The sequence below is a fragment of the Ornithodoros turicata genome, chromosome 3, assembly GCF_037126465.1.
Source record: "Ornithodoros turicata isolate Travis chromosome 3, ASM3712646v1, whole genome shotgun sequence".
NCBI lineage: Eukaryota > Metazoa > Arthropoda > Arachnida > Ixodida > Argasidae > Ornithodoros > Ornithodoros turicata.
In genome coordinates, this window is record NC_088203.1 from 104,110,296 (window position 1) to 104,125,135 (window position 14,840).

Below are 14,840 nucleotides of genomic sequence, written 5' to 3' on the forward strand. Positions count from 1 at the left end.
GTCTAGGGCGTGTCCTTGTTTTAGTCAGTTTACCCAGCACTGTTTATCATCCAGGAGCTTCCATGAGCAACAACTTTATTTTTACGATGATGAATACTTGTGGGTGTTTCGTCACCAGGGGCAATACTTGGAGGATCTCGATATTCCTGGTTGCGAGATCCCCGATCCCGAAACAAGGAAAATGCTCGATTTCTTCGTAAGATGATATGTCGTGTGTAAAGACACGACATCATTCTTTAAACACTCAAGCTAACAGGTTTTCTATATCTATCCAAGTTGTTTCAGCGAACGGAAGCCACATTTTAGTTTTAGGCTTAGCTGGGCCGGCACGACGGAACACGTTGGTTAGTTTATTAGCAGGTTTATTAGAGTAACAGGTTAGTCCAAGTGCGGTGTTTGCATTTTATTCTCTAGGTTAGTCCAAGTTCGCCGTTGGCAGTTTCCCGCGCGACTGTACATTTTATAGCCAGATAACATTTATTAACAGTTTATTTTGCAACGGGGATTTCGATCGTTGTTTCGAGGTACACCCGCAATACTCTGCTCATTTGACCGCAGTAATTTAGCGATAGTTTAGTTAGGCTCATCGTTCAATGAAAATGAGCCGATTGCTTCTTCAGAAACACGTTTCTGTATAGTATCGCACAAATACTCCCCTTTGGGTGTGTCACTTTACGTCCTATAGGGTTCCCCTGTTTCGGTGCTGCCTCGAAGTTGTACATAAGTAGACATTATTTGCCTTTGTGGGAATACTTCTTCCACTTGTGGGTCCCCCTGCCCGTTCTGTCGTCGAAGGAAGACACAAGCAACCAAATAACAAACAAACAGTTTATTACCGCACCAACCGTTCAATGCCCACATCAACGCCCGGAGCGAACCTAAGTGATGACCTAATCACACATCATTAGGTTCTCAACTTGAGAGCGATGCCCGCGGCAGTACAGAAAACACGGCATCAGTGATAGCTTCGCAAATTTATATAACATTCGAGATAATCTGTTCCCCACATCCCCTTACCCCCAAAACTGGACACAACATCCATAACACAGTTTCGCTAACTCAACAAAACAGAAGGTCAACAAAGAAAGTGGTTTACGGTGCTGCACAATCAGTCGGGGCGAAACGTCGTACTCAAATGTCGGGGATGTCTCCGTGGTGGTGCTCGCTCATCAGACGCAAACAGTTCGGGGCGACGTCTTGTTAACAAGGAGATGGCTGCTTCCACGTAGTTATCGGCGGCCCTGGCATGACACGCGGCTTCTGTCTTAGTGCAGTGCAGCAATCCACGACGGTGAGCTTCCCGATGAATTTCTGGGACCATGCATGTAGGGCACAGCAAGCGTCGTTCGTCTTCGGAACTTGACGGTCGCTGGGGTGGCGTTCTACGAGCGTGAGATCGTTGAAAGACTGCAACACACGCTGCGAGTCGTCGCGAAGCGGACTTTGCTGGGAAGACCACTTAGCGGAGGAAGCCCCAGGATATCGGTCGACCATCAGCTACTACGGTCCAGGTTGCCGTCGAGCGTGTACGAGGCGCTCCTCCTGAGCCACGTTGTCCACCTGGCCAGGCGCCGTTCCCACAATCACGGCAGGAATCATGGCTGTTCGAAGCTCTCGTCCTGGCTCCAGCAGGCCTTGCTCTTGAAGATGGCTGCATGACAAACTACAAAATAAAGAAAACCGCAAACCGTAAGGAGGTAACTCCGACCGAAAAGGGTCGGTTCAGCCCTCTTGGAACATCATCGCGAGCAGCCGTGACACGGTATTAATCATATTCATACATGAGATATTCCGCAGAGAGCGAACCCAGTCGAGAGTACTAGGGTCTAGTGACCGATGGGCGGGAACGTTTCTTCCCCTGGACGAGGGGTGCGAAAGATAGTCTGAGCTACTCGCAGTGTTTTTATCGTCGACGTCTGAGAGCACAGCCCTCGAACCAGTCTCGGGATCTCCAAGAGATTTTAGAGATTGCGGTCGGTTTTCCGGTAGGTAAGTTGGGGTTTGAAACCGACAAACCGAGGAGCGGCGGAACACCATTATCAACAGCTTGTTCAGCCGGTATCAAAAATAGCGCTACGGATAGTAACCGATCGCCTACAGATCTGGTGGATAGCCGAGACGCAGGAAGCGCGTCACTGTCATAGCGGTTCGGGTCGGTGATGGCTCGTACCAACCTGGATCAGCAGTCGTGAGAATACCCCGGGGATATTCTGCTGAACGGAATCGGACCGCGCAGAAATCGCTTGGCAATGAGATGCGACCCCGCAGCAAGCAAGTGCCAGGTGCCGAATTTAGCCGGGTGCCGAAGGCCTTTGTTAGCGCCTACTGATGCGTAAACGTGGCAAATAACAGTCCTGCAATCAGGCGGCCTGGAGGCTGCCTTGCGTTATTACGACAGTCGAACTGGTGCATAACTTCACCAGGATGCTAAAGAGAGTGTTCGTTAAGGCAATGCAGGTGCAGGTACCTAAACAATCGTCTGGTCCTATCGGTCGTGTGAACAGTGGGACCTGGCTTCCTCAGGATCGAGAGTCGGGTAGGCTCGTAATCGGGCTCTGCAACCAAGGAATGGCACGCGGCGCAAGCAGTGCTCCAGGATACTAAATGGATGCTAGAGAACTAACAAGAAACGGCATAGCCGCTTGAGGGTCACCGGCAAAACAACCACTAAGAAGTAAGGAACCGAACCCTCCTCCAACCAAATAGACAGGACCCGCTCACAGAGCCGCTTCCCCCCTTCGCCCTCCAAAGTCAGTGCAGCGTTCATAGCCTGCACACTCAGGCGAGCGGGAGCCGAGCCCCACGTTGGGCGCCACTGTGTGGGGATAGTTATCCCACTCGTGGGTTCCCCTGTCCGTTCTGCCTTTGAAGGAGGACACAAGCGACCAAAGAACAAACAAAACAGTTTATTACCGTACTGGATCCAGCCAACAGTTCTCTGCCCACACCAACGCCCGGAGCGACCGTCTGCGTGCCAAGCCGGATAGGTCCAGAGGAAGCTTCTCCCCTAAGCTGCACGAGCAGCTTCGCTTTTATAACAAAAGTCCCGCCCACACGTGACATCACAGCTCGTGTGCGCACCGCCCACAAAACGTACCGACAAGGCACACATGATTAGGTTATCTCAATTTGAGAGCGATGCCCGCGGCAGTACGGAAAACATGATAACAGCGATAGCTTCGCAAATTAGGTAACATTCGAGATAGTCTGTTTCCCACACCTTCTAGAAGATTATAGCAAGAAATATGAGGGCGTTCATACCATGACACGACACCACAATAAGATTTTTGTGACAATCTTCCCGTTGTGTTCTGCTATAGCGAATTTTAAAATGGGCTCAGAACGATGTGATGTGAAAAAAATGCATGTTTCATGTTTCCACCATCTAGGTTCTCCCAACGTGTGCGCATTCACAAATGTGAGGTAGCATCGCAACATTCATTCACTGCGTATCTTTCGCTGGAGCATGTATGTACACCCGCAGGATGCGGCAGAGTGTGCACACGTTTCACCACTGGGTACCACAATTCGGGGTTTCGCAGCCATTGCTGCTCCCCTATACGCCCTGCTGTCTAAGGACATTAAGTTTGACTGGACAACAGACTGCGCACGCGCCTTCCCATGCCTTGAGTCGGCGCTTACCACCGCCCCTGTACTATACGCCTCTTTGGCACCTGCGCACCCACAGAGGTCCATACAGACGTAAGTGACAGTTCTCGCTCAGCGTTTTCCTGACGCTCCCATGCAGCATGCTGTCACATTTGCGAAGCGCCGCCCTGACGAAATCGAGCGGAACTATACGACGATGGAGAAAGAGTTCTTACCGTTTGTGTGGGCCGTCAGGAAATTTCTCCTCTCCGGCAAACCGTTCGTAGTCGTTACCGAACACCCCGCACCATGTTGGCCCCATTCTCTGAATGACCCCTCGGGACGCCTTGGAAACTGGATTCTTCGTCTACAGGAATTCGATGTGACCATAAAGTCGGGTCGGAAGAACTCAGATGCGGATGTGCTGTCGCGCTGCCCATTGCCTTACGATGAACAACACCACGAGTCTTTACCCGAGTTGGTCACACCTCTCTGTCCTCTCGTGTCCTGTGACGCCGCCTCTTTTCGTGAGGAGTAACTGAAAGACCCCCAGATAATCCATCTTGACGGCACCCACCCTTCCACCCCGAAGATCGCTAATAAGAGTAGGAAGAGTAGGAACTCGACAATGGCGTTCTATACAAAAATAACTATTGCCCTGACCGGGAACGCCACGTTTTAGACGTGCTCCCTTCCTTCCGCCCACGAATTATCAGAAGCTTGCACGACGACCCAACGCCTGGACACCTCGATTTCTACAAAACCCTTGATAGAATTCGAATACGTAATTTCTGGCACCGCATGTACACAACGACATAGATGTATGTGAACTTCTGTTTCTGGGGTCAGAATCGCAAACCGTCTAACCGTCGCTGAAACCTGATCCCCTCAATCCTCTTCCACCATGTCATTACCCGTTTCACCGTGTTGGCATCGACCTCCTTGTCTCGTTACCTCGTACTCCCTCTGGCAACCGCTGGGTCGCCGTAGCGATCGACCACTGCTCCCGGTACGTCGAAACAGCCGCCCTTCCATCAGGAACATCTCAAGAGATCGCAAAGTTCTCGTTAGCGACCGCGGTCGTTCGTTCTTGGCACATATATTGCAAGATATCCTGCGCGCCTGTTATGTAGTTCAGACGCTTACATCAGCCTATCACCCTCAAACTAGCGACCTCACGGAGCGATTTAACCATACCCTCGCTGACATGCTGACTCCCTACATCTCCGCCATAGTCACGACAACTGGGACTTGCTACTGCCATACGCCACGTACGCCAACAACTCTGCTGTCCAGTTCACACTCTATAGGGTCGAGAATCTCTTCATAATGTGGACACCATCTTGCCGTATCGACCTGAGCCTGCAGAAAACTCCACCCTTGCAGAGGCGACCTCCCACACTGAAAAATCCCGCTAGCTTGCCCGCTGTCGCACTGTTACGTTTATCCTTGATGGGTTCTTGATTTGGCACACTACCTGAGCAACCAGGCTGACGTAGAACGATTTCTTTTATTACCAGCACTACTGACATACAAGCGTCGAACGCCATTCACGCGCTACCCGCGTCTCTTTTTCTCGTAGTCTTCTCGCAACGTCCAAGATGGTGGTGGTGGCTCGCCGCTGTCGGCCTCACAGAGGTGGGCAACGTCACGACTGACGGGGAATGTGCATCCTGGGCCGCCTTCTAGGGGAACTGTGCCGATATATGTCTGAAAGTGTCTGAGAAAAACCCCGGAAAAGTCCCAGACAGCACAGGCGGCATGGGGATTCGAACACGGGTACCTCCCAGTCTCAACGTGATATGGCCAGCACGCTAACCACGCGAGCTGGTACGCAACGTCCAAGAACGTGTAATCCAAACTCACATGCATAATACGCACCTTTGACCACCAGGCAGCTTCCAAGTTGCGCTACAAGGACGGAATTGTCGCCACGTAGTCTACATCCTCGGCGACCTCGTGTGGCTCTGGTGCTCCCCCCCCCCACCCGAAAACCAGGTTTATGCGAAAAGCTAATTTGTAAATATACCGGTCCCCCCACGTTCTTCACGTTTTTTTCTCCCACGTTCTTAAGCCTTCTGCACCTGCATCGTGGCGGCACGCGTTTCATTTCTATCAGACCAGGGCGAAAAGCTCGTCAGCACATCTGACCCTCCGGGCCACTCCGTCATCGATGAGTGAGACTGATGCAGGCAAACTCGCGCAGTGGCGGATCCAAGGGGGGGGGGGGGGGCAAGCGACTAAAAAACGCTAGGTTATACTGTTATAAATTAGGTTTCCTCCTCTCCCGGTCCCTATTACGCGCTTCTACAATAAACACCCCCCCCCCAAAAAAAAAAATAATAACGGCCCGGGTCAGCATCCGCCACTGGACTTTCGTAGTGGACACTGCAATGATTATGCCATTTACATCACAGTCTGCATCAAACGTGGTCATGATGTCGTAGTATTACCGGTAGCTTGCCTTATGAGAGTTGCACACAATATCCCACTAATGATGGCGTTACATTGCCTGCATACGTGTATACTTGTTGTGTGAAAGACAATACTTATTCTACGAGCCTCGTTCAGCCACAGCAAGAGTTGACAGATCATTATAACACGGGCAGTTGGTTGTAGACTCAGTGCTACTTGGTTCACTGTTCTTTCTGCAGTAGCCAGCGGACGCCCTTTTTGTATATCTCTGGTGCGTCGTCATGACGACCGATGGGCAGCAGGAAGAAAGGTGACCTACACGAAAACATTCCCGACCAGGCCGTGTCCAGAAACTCTAGCCGTTTAATTCACGGTGAAAGTAAGCAAGAAAACGAGACTTGCATCAGCTGAAATACGTCGAACTTCATTTATATGGCACTCGTTAATCTGACATCCTCGCTTTATGACCATACCCTAGGGAACCATATGCTCGGGAACCATATACCCTCCAGATTGCTTATCTGACAATAACCGATATTTTTTTGCGCAAGTAGTGGGTGTATTATGCCCTGGATATTATGAGCGACGATGGTTGAACAAGTGGTCCTCTTGACAAAGTTTTCTAGCTCCTACAGCTGCCCTGTGGTTTCCGACGGCATATGTCGAAGACGCACGCCCGATTTCAGGATAACTCATGATGTTTTCTTGTTACACCAACAAATGAGCTTAAAGAGCAGTGGATTTGGCCGCTTGGTCATATTCTGATCTGCAGCGGTGGTACGCGAGCAACAGAATGTGTTCGCCACTGACCATGCAAAAAGTATATTTGCAATATAATTGGTAAAACTACAGCTTGAAGACGTAACTAAGTTGATACTGTTATCGGATGCCCTGCGTAAAGTAACTGTAACATGATGTCCAACATTGCCTCCTGTTTTGCAATAAATTATTTTATTTTATTGTTTTATTTGCTCCATATTAACGATGTTCGACTGTGTATCGAAACACCTTGTTCACCTTATGATTATTTTTTAGTAGTAGTAGATTGACCAAAAGTTACTACATGTGACTGCAGTTTTTCTCGTCCGTGTTTTTAACGGAGTCAAAGGGAACCCATTGGGATCTACGAAGCTCGATAGGCGTTAGCCTTTTAGGTTGTATTTTTGGAGCAAACGGACAACAAACACGCTAGCGTGTAAACGGTTTAAGCCTGGCGTCCATTCCTCGTCCTTTCTGCTTACATGACCCTTTGGTGCGATAAGCTATCTTGTCAGCAAAGCGAGACACGACACGTATCAGTGTCTTTATCCGCTTTTTTGCCCTGTACACTTTTGTCTCACGATAGACTCACGCCCATTGTGTTCTTCTTTTTGTTTACTCTTGTACACCTTCGCCGCGGCTGCGCATAGCGGTCACGTGACAGTACTGTTCTAACATGGCGGCCAGTTGGTGCTGTTGTTGTGTCGGCCGGAACGCGTATTCCAGTTTTCTTCGTGAAATTTTTATGTGCGACGTCGTCGTTAGCAGTTTTCAATCCTAGGAAAATGTGAATGAAATGGGAAGACAATGACGATGCCTTTGAAAGCGGACAACAGTACGTAACGAGTTGGAATGTTTTCGTTGCTCATATTACACAAGTGTAAGCTGCCTACGCGGATGACAGAGTCGCGGAGCGCTAGCCTCTGGACTTGAGACTGCGTCCGCAACATAGGCCCGAGTCAATAAAAATAATATGACACCTTGACCCTCCTTGACACACTCCTTGGCGCCTGGACCCTGTGACGTTGAGCCGCCTACAGTCTCAAGCCGACGGCCAACGTTCCGTCGTGCTGGCGTCTGCACATTGTTGTGTCTCACGGCGGCTGTACGCGCATGACTTGACCATCGAAGGCCTGGTTTTACCAACGCCGGTTAACTTTGAACCGACATCGAGCGTTGTTAAAACTTGTTAACACTCAACGTTTTTTTGTAGACGTTAGTTGGTGACGTGATGGACGTTTCAGTAACAATAACTCCCATTTGATATCGGTTCAAGTGTTAATCGGCATTGGTGAAACCAGGCCCAAGACAACTGTAAACTAAAATTTTGCAGTTCACCATGATCTGTAGTATGGCACTGTATATAATCCAAAAATAATTGCAATAATCCAAATTTTTTGTAGGTAGATTTGGACGTGCACGAGGACGCTGAAAACCCAGAGTAGGATTTGCCCCACCATTTCCATTTCCCATACACAAATACCACTGATGCGCGTAATTGAGCGTGGATTGAGCGCTGCTACTCAGTTGGACGTTGTCTTTGTTTTACAGATGAGGGTCCACATTTGACATTCCACGATGCTGCATGTAAGCCTTTCCTCTCTATTTTCAGCCAAACAGCAAACGATTTCAGGTCCGGTGTTATGTTGTTGGGCACGAGATGGTTATTTCCATCGATGTGAATACAAGCTTTGCAGCAGAGGGGGTTAACAGATGGACAGAAAATATAGGAATACCGATGCGTGGAGCGTAAAGCATCTCCCCCAGTGAGGCAGTTAGCACCATAACAGCAGCATCCGCTTGTTGGTCACAATTGCTAGCCCATGCTAAAGAGAGTCAAGATGGAAGGTCCAAATCTTACCAGTAGCCGTGCTGTCGGAACACTTGTTTACAGATTGCCCTGGGTTTTCCAGTTGACTTTCAAGACGGATGTTCGGCATGCGATTCCCCCCTGAAGTCTTCTCTGGCCACTCCACTTTTTCACCCTTCTTGCTGTGGCCCTGTCTTCGTCTGCCCACGTACACCGGTTGTAGCCATAGCCACGGTGCCAGCACGGAGTAGGAAAGTCTCCCGGGTCCAAAAGGAATGGTCCTGTCAAGTCGGTTGGCAGTTGCGTTCAGGTACCTACGATGCGTTTATGCTTACAAGTTTTCTGTTCCTATATATATCTTATATCTTCTATATCTATCTTATATCTTATTCTATACTATTCTTACAGGCTTATCTTATAGCCACTTGAAAATTTCACTTGAAAAACGTCAAGGAGGAGAGAAGAACAGCGTTCCTAACTATATCCCAAATTAAGCGCATGTAATTAATCATATAACTAATCGCATATAAGGTCAGTTGGTCGCCTTCGAGTGATAGTATTAGCACATCGGTATTTACAGTGTTGTTTCTGCTATAGTATATGGCGATTGGAGGCATCGGTTACATACGAAGTAGCGTGTACCGGTTGAATCGCATAACAATGGGGGCGCATAGAGCACGCGGCGTATAACGTTGAGGCGTATACAGGGTGTCCCAGAAAACGTGTCATTGAATTATAATAAAAAAACTACGCCACCTAGAATCATGCGGTAAAGAGCATTTGTTATTATTAGGTTTTTGCCACCTCCTAATGTGAATGGCATGTACTCCAAGTTTAATTATGTAAATATTTGCGAACTCAACTCGGAAATTTGCCAAGTAAAGGTCACTTTTTTACCCCACCAATATGAAGAGCGTGCCGAATTCACTCAAATTCATGATAATTCACAGTGATATTCACGAGCTATCCCATCGGAAAAAATAGCCGAATAGCATGCTTTTCGGAGCACCGGACCATAGCGCGCGATGACTTTTAGAGCGCAATCGCTCTTAGTGCGACGAAAGGAGGTTCCGAAGCCAGCCCACAGAGTGATAGAAGAAAAAGTAAAAGTTCCTTAAATTGGGAGAGGGTAAGCATTATCCCAGCGAAAGTCGGACGTGATAAGCCGTGCCTGTTTTATCTCTTTCTGCGATGTCGGGGAGGGCTGGGTTTCGAACCTCCTTTCGTCGGACTGACAAAGATTGCGCTGAAAAATTCATCGTGCGCTATTCTGTACGACCTCCGTAGAGCATGATGTTCGGCTATTTTTTCCGATGGGATAGCTCCTGAATATCCCTGTCAATTATCATTAATTGGACTAAATTAGACACGCTCTTCACATTGGTGGGGTAAAAGAGTGACCTTTACTAGGCAAATTTCCGACTTAAGCTCGCAAAAATTTACATAATTAAACTTACGTTACACGACATTCACATGAGGAGGTGGCAAAAACCCAGTAAGAACAAATGCCATTGACCGCATGACTCTAGGTGGTGTAGTTTTTTATTATAATTCAATGACACGTTTTCTGGGACACCCTGTAGAAGTCGTGGCGGTTAAAAATAGAGCTTATGTATCCGGCCTCAAAATAAGCGCTATAAATTTACAAAAAAATAGGGCTTATTTATTCGCCACCGAGGGGGATATATTTATTAGACGAAAGGGGAAAAAAAACGGAGGAAAGGTCAGCCAGACGGGACGTCGGCTTGCTATTCCGCAAAAAAAAAAAAAAATAAAGATGGAGAAAGAAGAAGAAATAAATAAAAAGAAAAGAAAAGAACGGGGAAGTAAAGACGATGAAGAAAAGAAGAATAAAATAAAAAGAAAAGAAAAGAATGAAAAAGAAAGAAAAGAAGAAGAATGAAGATGAAGAGAGAAGTGCAGAAGGGTGTTTAACGGCTTAACGGAAACGCAGGAGGGCAAGTAATATTTGAGACTTATAGTACGTGGGAAGGGTTGGGATTATGATAACTGTATGAGCTTTCCTGATGCCCATTGTACAGCACGAATTTTGTGTTAGACGACAGATAAAGCTTGCGAGTGGTGTCAAGGGGTGTCAAGTAAAGACGTGTTGGGTAAATACATATTCTGCAGAGAACAAAAAATAACGTGACACCTTGAAGCGTTCAGTTTCTCAAATCTAACTTCTTGCAAATTCGATGCATTCACTGTTCTTGTTAGGATCTGCCATAAATATCTGCAGCTGAGTAGAGATTATCCATCAGGGCCGCAACAAGGCATTTACAGCGCGAAGAAGTACCAGCTCCCGTGGCATAGTGGTTATGATGATCCACGACCAGACTAGGAGATGACACAGGCTCGAATCCTATCACCGCTCGTGCTGTCTGAGGTTATCCCTGGGTTTTCCGAAGACTTTCCAGACGAATGTCAGCGCAGTTCCCCATGAAGTCGGCCCAGGACGCATACTAAACCCCCTGTCTCTGGCCGCTCTTCTTGGCCCCGTCTTGCACCCCAACCAGTGGGCTGTCACTGCCGCTCTCCTCGGTATTCTCCGAGTCTCAGGACTCGTGAACTGCATGTAACGGTGTGCTAGTGTTTATTCTCTTTCTTTCTTTCTTTCCTTTTCCTTTCGTTTTGTTTCTTTTTGTTTCTCTTTCCTTTTCCTTTCTTTGTGTATCGAGTTATCTTTGCTTTTCCTTTCTTTTTGTTGCTTTTTGTTTTTCTTTCCTTCCTTTTTTCTTTTGATTCCCCCGTTTTTCTTTTTTCTTTCCTTCCTTTTCTTTTTGATTCCCTTTTTTCTTTTTCTTCTGTTTCGTTTTTGATTCCCCTTTTTGTTTTTTCTTTCTCCTTCCTTTTTCGTTTTCCCCTTCCCCTTTTTCTTTTTTTCGGGAATAGCAAGCCGGCTCTTTGCCTGGCTAACCTTTCCTTTCTTTTTTTCCTAATAAACATATCCCCCCCTGTGACAGAGGCTCGAATCCTATCACCGGCCGGGCTGTCTGAGGTTATCCCTGGGTTTTCCGAAGACTTTTGTGGCAGTGCGTACACACCGAAGTCTGGCACTTTTTCGTACTTCTTTTTTTAAATTCCATTTGAGGGGACAAATTGATGTCAACTTGTCAAGCAACCCTGTAAACAAGGAGTCCGATAAACAGATGACTTTCCTGTTAGGATTTGCAAATACTACCTTTTGAGAAAATGTAATTTGTGTGAAAGAAAATAAACACAAGCCGAAACTCGCACTCAGTGGCTAAACGTCTATACCTGGGCCTTGTTTCAGCATCGTGGCGCTGCTATCGTACGTCGCTCTGTTCGGCCCATAGTTGTGCGCATGAGACATTTTCGCCGCCGTACTTGGCAGAGTTGGCGTTTCGTCGGTCTGCTTCGCCACAGTGTTGTCAATAGATGTAAATTTTCATTTTTTCGGGAGCTATAACGTCTATGTGAGAAAATTTTGTGGCATTTTACTCCTGAGGACGTACACAATTCAGGGCACACAAAACATGCGGTTGCACCTCGACTGCTTTATAGTACCTTGAAATTTCTCCATGAACAATGCCATGTCTTATTTTTTTTTTTTTACATTCCAGACGAAACATAAAAGTGCTCATAATTAGCTGAATGTATGCACATATGTTGTCTAGATACTACTTTTTATTTTGCAGTGGGAACCTTGCAGAGAGGAACACCTTCAGAATTCCGTTGGGAAAACGCCAAGGGGCGTGGTTAACCTTTTTTGTTTGCATTTTTACGGAACAAACAAGTGCTCATAATTAGGTGAAATTCTCCACACATTTTCTCTGGATAATACCCTTTATTTTGCAGTAGGGGCTGCCCAGAGAGAGACACCTTTTAGATGTCTCCATGACATATGTCATGTCTTACTTTTTTACGTCCCTGCGAAACATAACAGTGCTCATAATTAGCTGAATATAACCACGTATGTTCCCTAGATACTGCTTTTTATAAGTACTCAAATTCTCCACATATAGTCTCTTGTACCTACTCTTTATTGGAGCCGCGCTGAAATAGATATGTACCTTTTAAATTTCTCCTTGAACAATGCCAGGTCTTACTTTTCTTTTGCACTCCGGGCAAAACATAAAAGGGCTCATAATTAGCTGAATATATGAACATATGTTCACTAGATACTTATATTTATTTTGTTCTAGGAACCTTACAGAGCGGAAGGGGAACACGATGGAAAGTGCTGTTGTGACGCCCTACAGCTGGCTAACCTTTTAGTGACTTCCTGCTTTCGGAGAGAAGCACCTTCAGAATTTCGTTAGGAAGCAACGCCAAGGGGAGTGTAGCCTTTTTTTGCATTTGTTGGGAACAGACAATAGTGCTCATAATTGATTGAAATTCTCCACTCGTATACTCTAGACACTGCTCTTTATTTGAGCCGCGCAGAAAGAGACAACTTTTAAATTTCTCCATGAAAAATGCCATGCCTTACCTTTTTACATTCCTGGCGAAACAAGTGATCATAATGAGCTAAATTTATGCATATAAGTTCTCTAGATGTGAAAAAGTGAACTGTTTTACACTCCCTTCGAAATGTAACAATGCTCAAATAATATATGCACACATGTTCTCTAGATATTGTTTTTTTTTTATTTTGCACTAGGAACCTTACAGATAGGAGCACCTTCAGAATTCGGTTAGGGAAAAACGCAAAGGGGTATGTGCATATTTGTATGTGCCCTTTCTTTGCATTTTTAGGGAACGAACAAAAGTGCTCATAATGAACTGAATATATGCACATATGTTCTCTAGATACTGCTTTATATTTTGCAGCGGGAACCTTGCGGAGTAGAGACCCTTCAGAATTCCGTTACGAAAAAAAACGCCAAGGGTGTGTGTGACCCATATTTGCATTTTTAGGGAACAAACAAAAGTGCTCATACTTAGTTAAATTTCATCACATATATTCTCTCGACACTGCTCTTTATTTTGCACTAGGCGCCGAGGCAGAAAGAGACAGCTTTTAAATTTCTCCTTGAAAAATGTCATTTTTACATGTCACTTTTTTACATTCCTGGCGAAACATAAAAGTGCTCATAATGAGCTGAATAGCTGCATATATGTTCTATAGATACTGCTTTTTATTTTGCAGCGGGAACCTTGCGGATATGAGCCCCTTCAGAATTCCGCGACAAAAAAAAAAAAAGAAAACGCCAAATGGTGTGTGTGACCCATTTTTACATATTTAGGGAACAAACAAAAGTGCTCTGAAAGTGCATGTGCACTGAAAGTCTGTGAGCTGAAACTTTCTAAAGAGCATGTAAGCCTCCGCGGCAGTTGGAAAAAATCAACTTCCGGTTTTCCCGGACTGTCCCTTTAAAAACCCCAAGGGGTTAGGCTTACCCTTTTTCCCATTTTTGGCCAAAAAATAAAAGTGGTCGAGTCGATCTAGAAATAAGCACACAGAATCAGCAGATCGTGAGCTTTAATTTGAACCCAAATTCGAGGTCGACAGAGAACCTTCCAGTTTTCGCCTTGAAAAAACCCAAGGGGTTAGGCATACCCTTTTTCCCATTTTTGGCCAAAAAATAAAAGTGGTCGAATCGATCTAGAAATGAGCACACAGAATCAGCAGATCGTGAGCTTTAATTTGAACCCAAATTCGAGGTCGACAGAGAACCTTCCAGTTTTCGGCTTGAAAAAACCCAAGGGGCTAGGCTTACCCTTTTTCCCATTTTTGGCCAAAAAATAAAAGTGGTCGAATCGATCTAGAAATGAGCACACACAATCAGCAGAGCGTGAGCTTTAATTTGAACCCAAATTCGAGGTCGACAGAGAACCTTCCAGTTTTCGCCTTGAAAAACCCCAAGGGGTTAGGCTTACCCTTTTTCCCATTTTTCGCCAAAAAATAAAAGTGGTCGAATCGATGTAGAAATGAGCACACAGAATCAGCAGAGCGTGAGCTTTAATTTGAACCCAAATTCGAGGTCGACAGAGAACCTTCCAGTTTTCGCCTTGAAAAACCCCAAGGGGTTAGGCTTACCCTTTCCCCCATTTTTGGCCAAAAAATAAAAGTGGTCGAATCGATCTAGAAATGAGCACACAGAATCAGCAGAGCGTGAGCTTTAATTTGAACCCAAATTCGAGGTCGACAGAGAACCTTCCAGTTTTCGCCTTGAAAAACCCCAAGGGGTTAGGCTTACCCTTTTCCCATTTTTCGCCAAAAAATAAAAGTGGTCGAATCGATCTAGAAATGAGCACACAGAATAAGCAGAGCGTGAGCTTTAATTTGAACCCAAATTCG

The 14,840-nt window shown here is 46.2% G+C and overlaps 2 long non-coding RNA genes across 2 annotated transcripts; one reads left to right on the plus strand and one right to left on the minus strand.

The window, feature by feature from the left end:
- Nucleotides 1–814: 814 nt before the first annotated feature.
- On the minus strand, nucleotides 815–2,993 carry LOC135387601 (uncharacterized). The gene is made up of 2 exons (XR_010421229.1): nucleotides 2,914–2,993; nucleotides 815–1,663 (listed from the first exon to the last, which is right to left on the minus strand). It is a non-coding gene; the product is annotated as an uncharacterized LOC135387601 (long non-coding RNA).
- Nucleotides 2,994–7,454: 4,461 nt separating this feature from the next.
- On the plus strand, nucleotides 7,455–13,010 carry LOC135387603 (uncharacterized). The gene is made up of 5 exons (XR_010421231.1): nucleotides 7,455–7,597; nucleotides 8,166–8,203; nucleotides 8,314–8,349; nucleotides 8,676–8,882; nucleotides 12,742–13,010. It is a non-coding gene; the product is annotated as an uncharacterized LOC135387603 (long non-coding RNA).
- The last annotated feature ends 1,830 nt before the right edge of the window (nucleotides 13,011–14,840 follow it).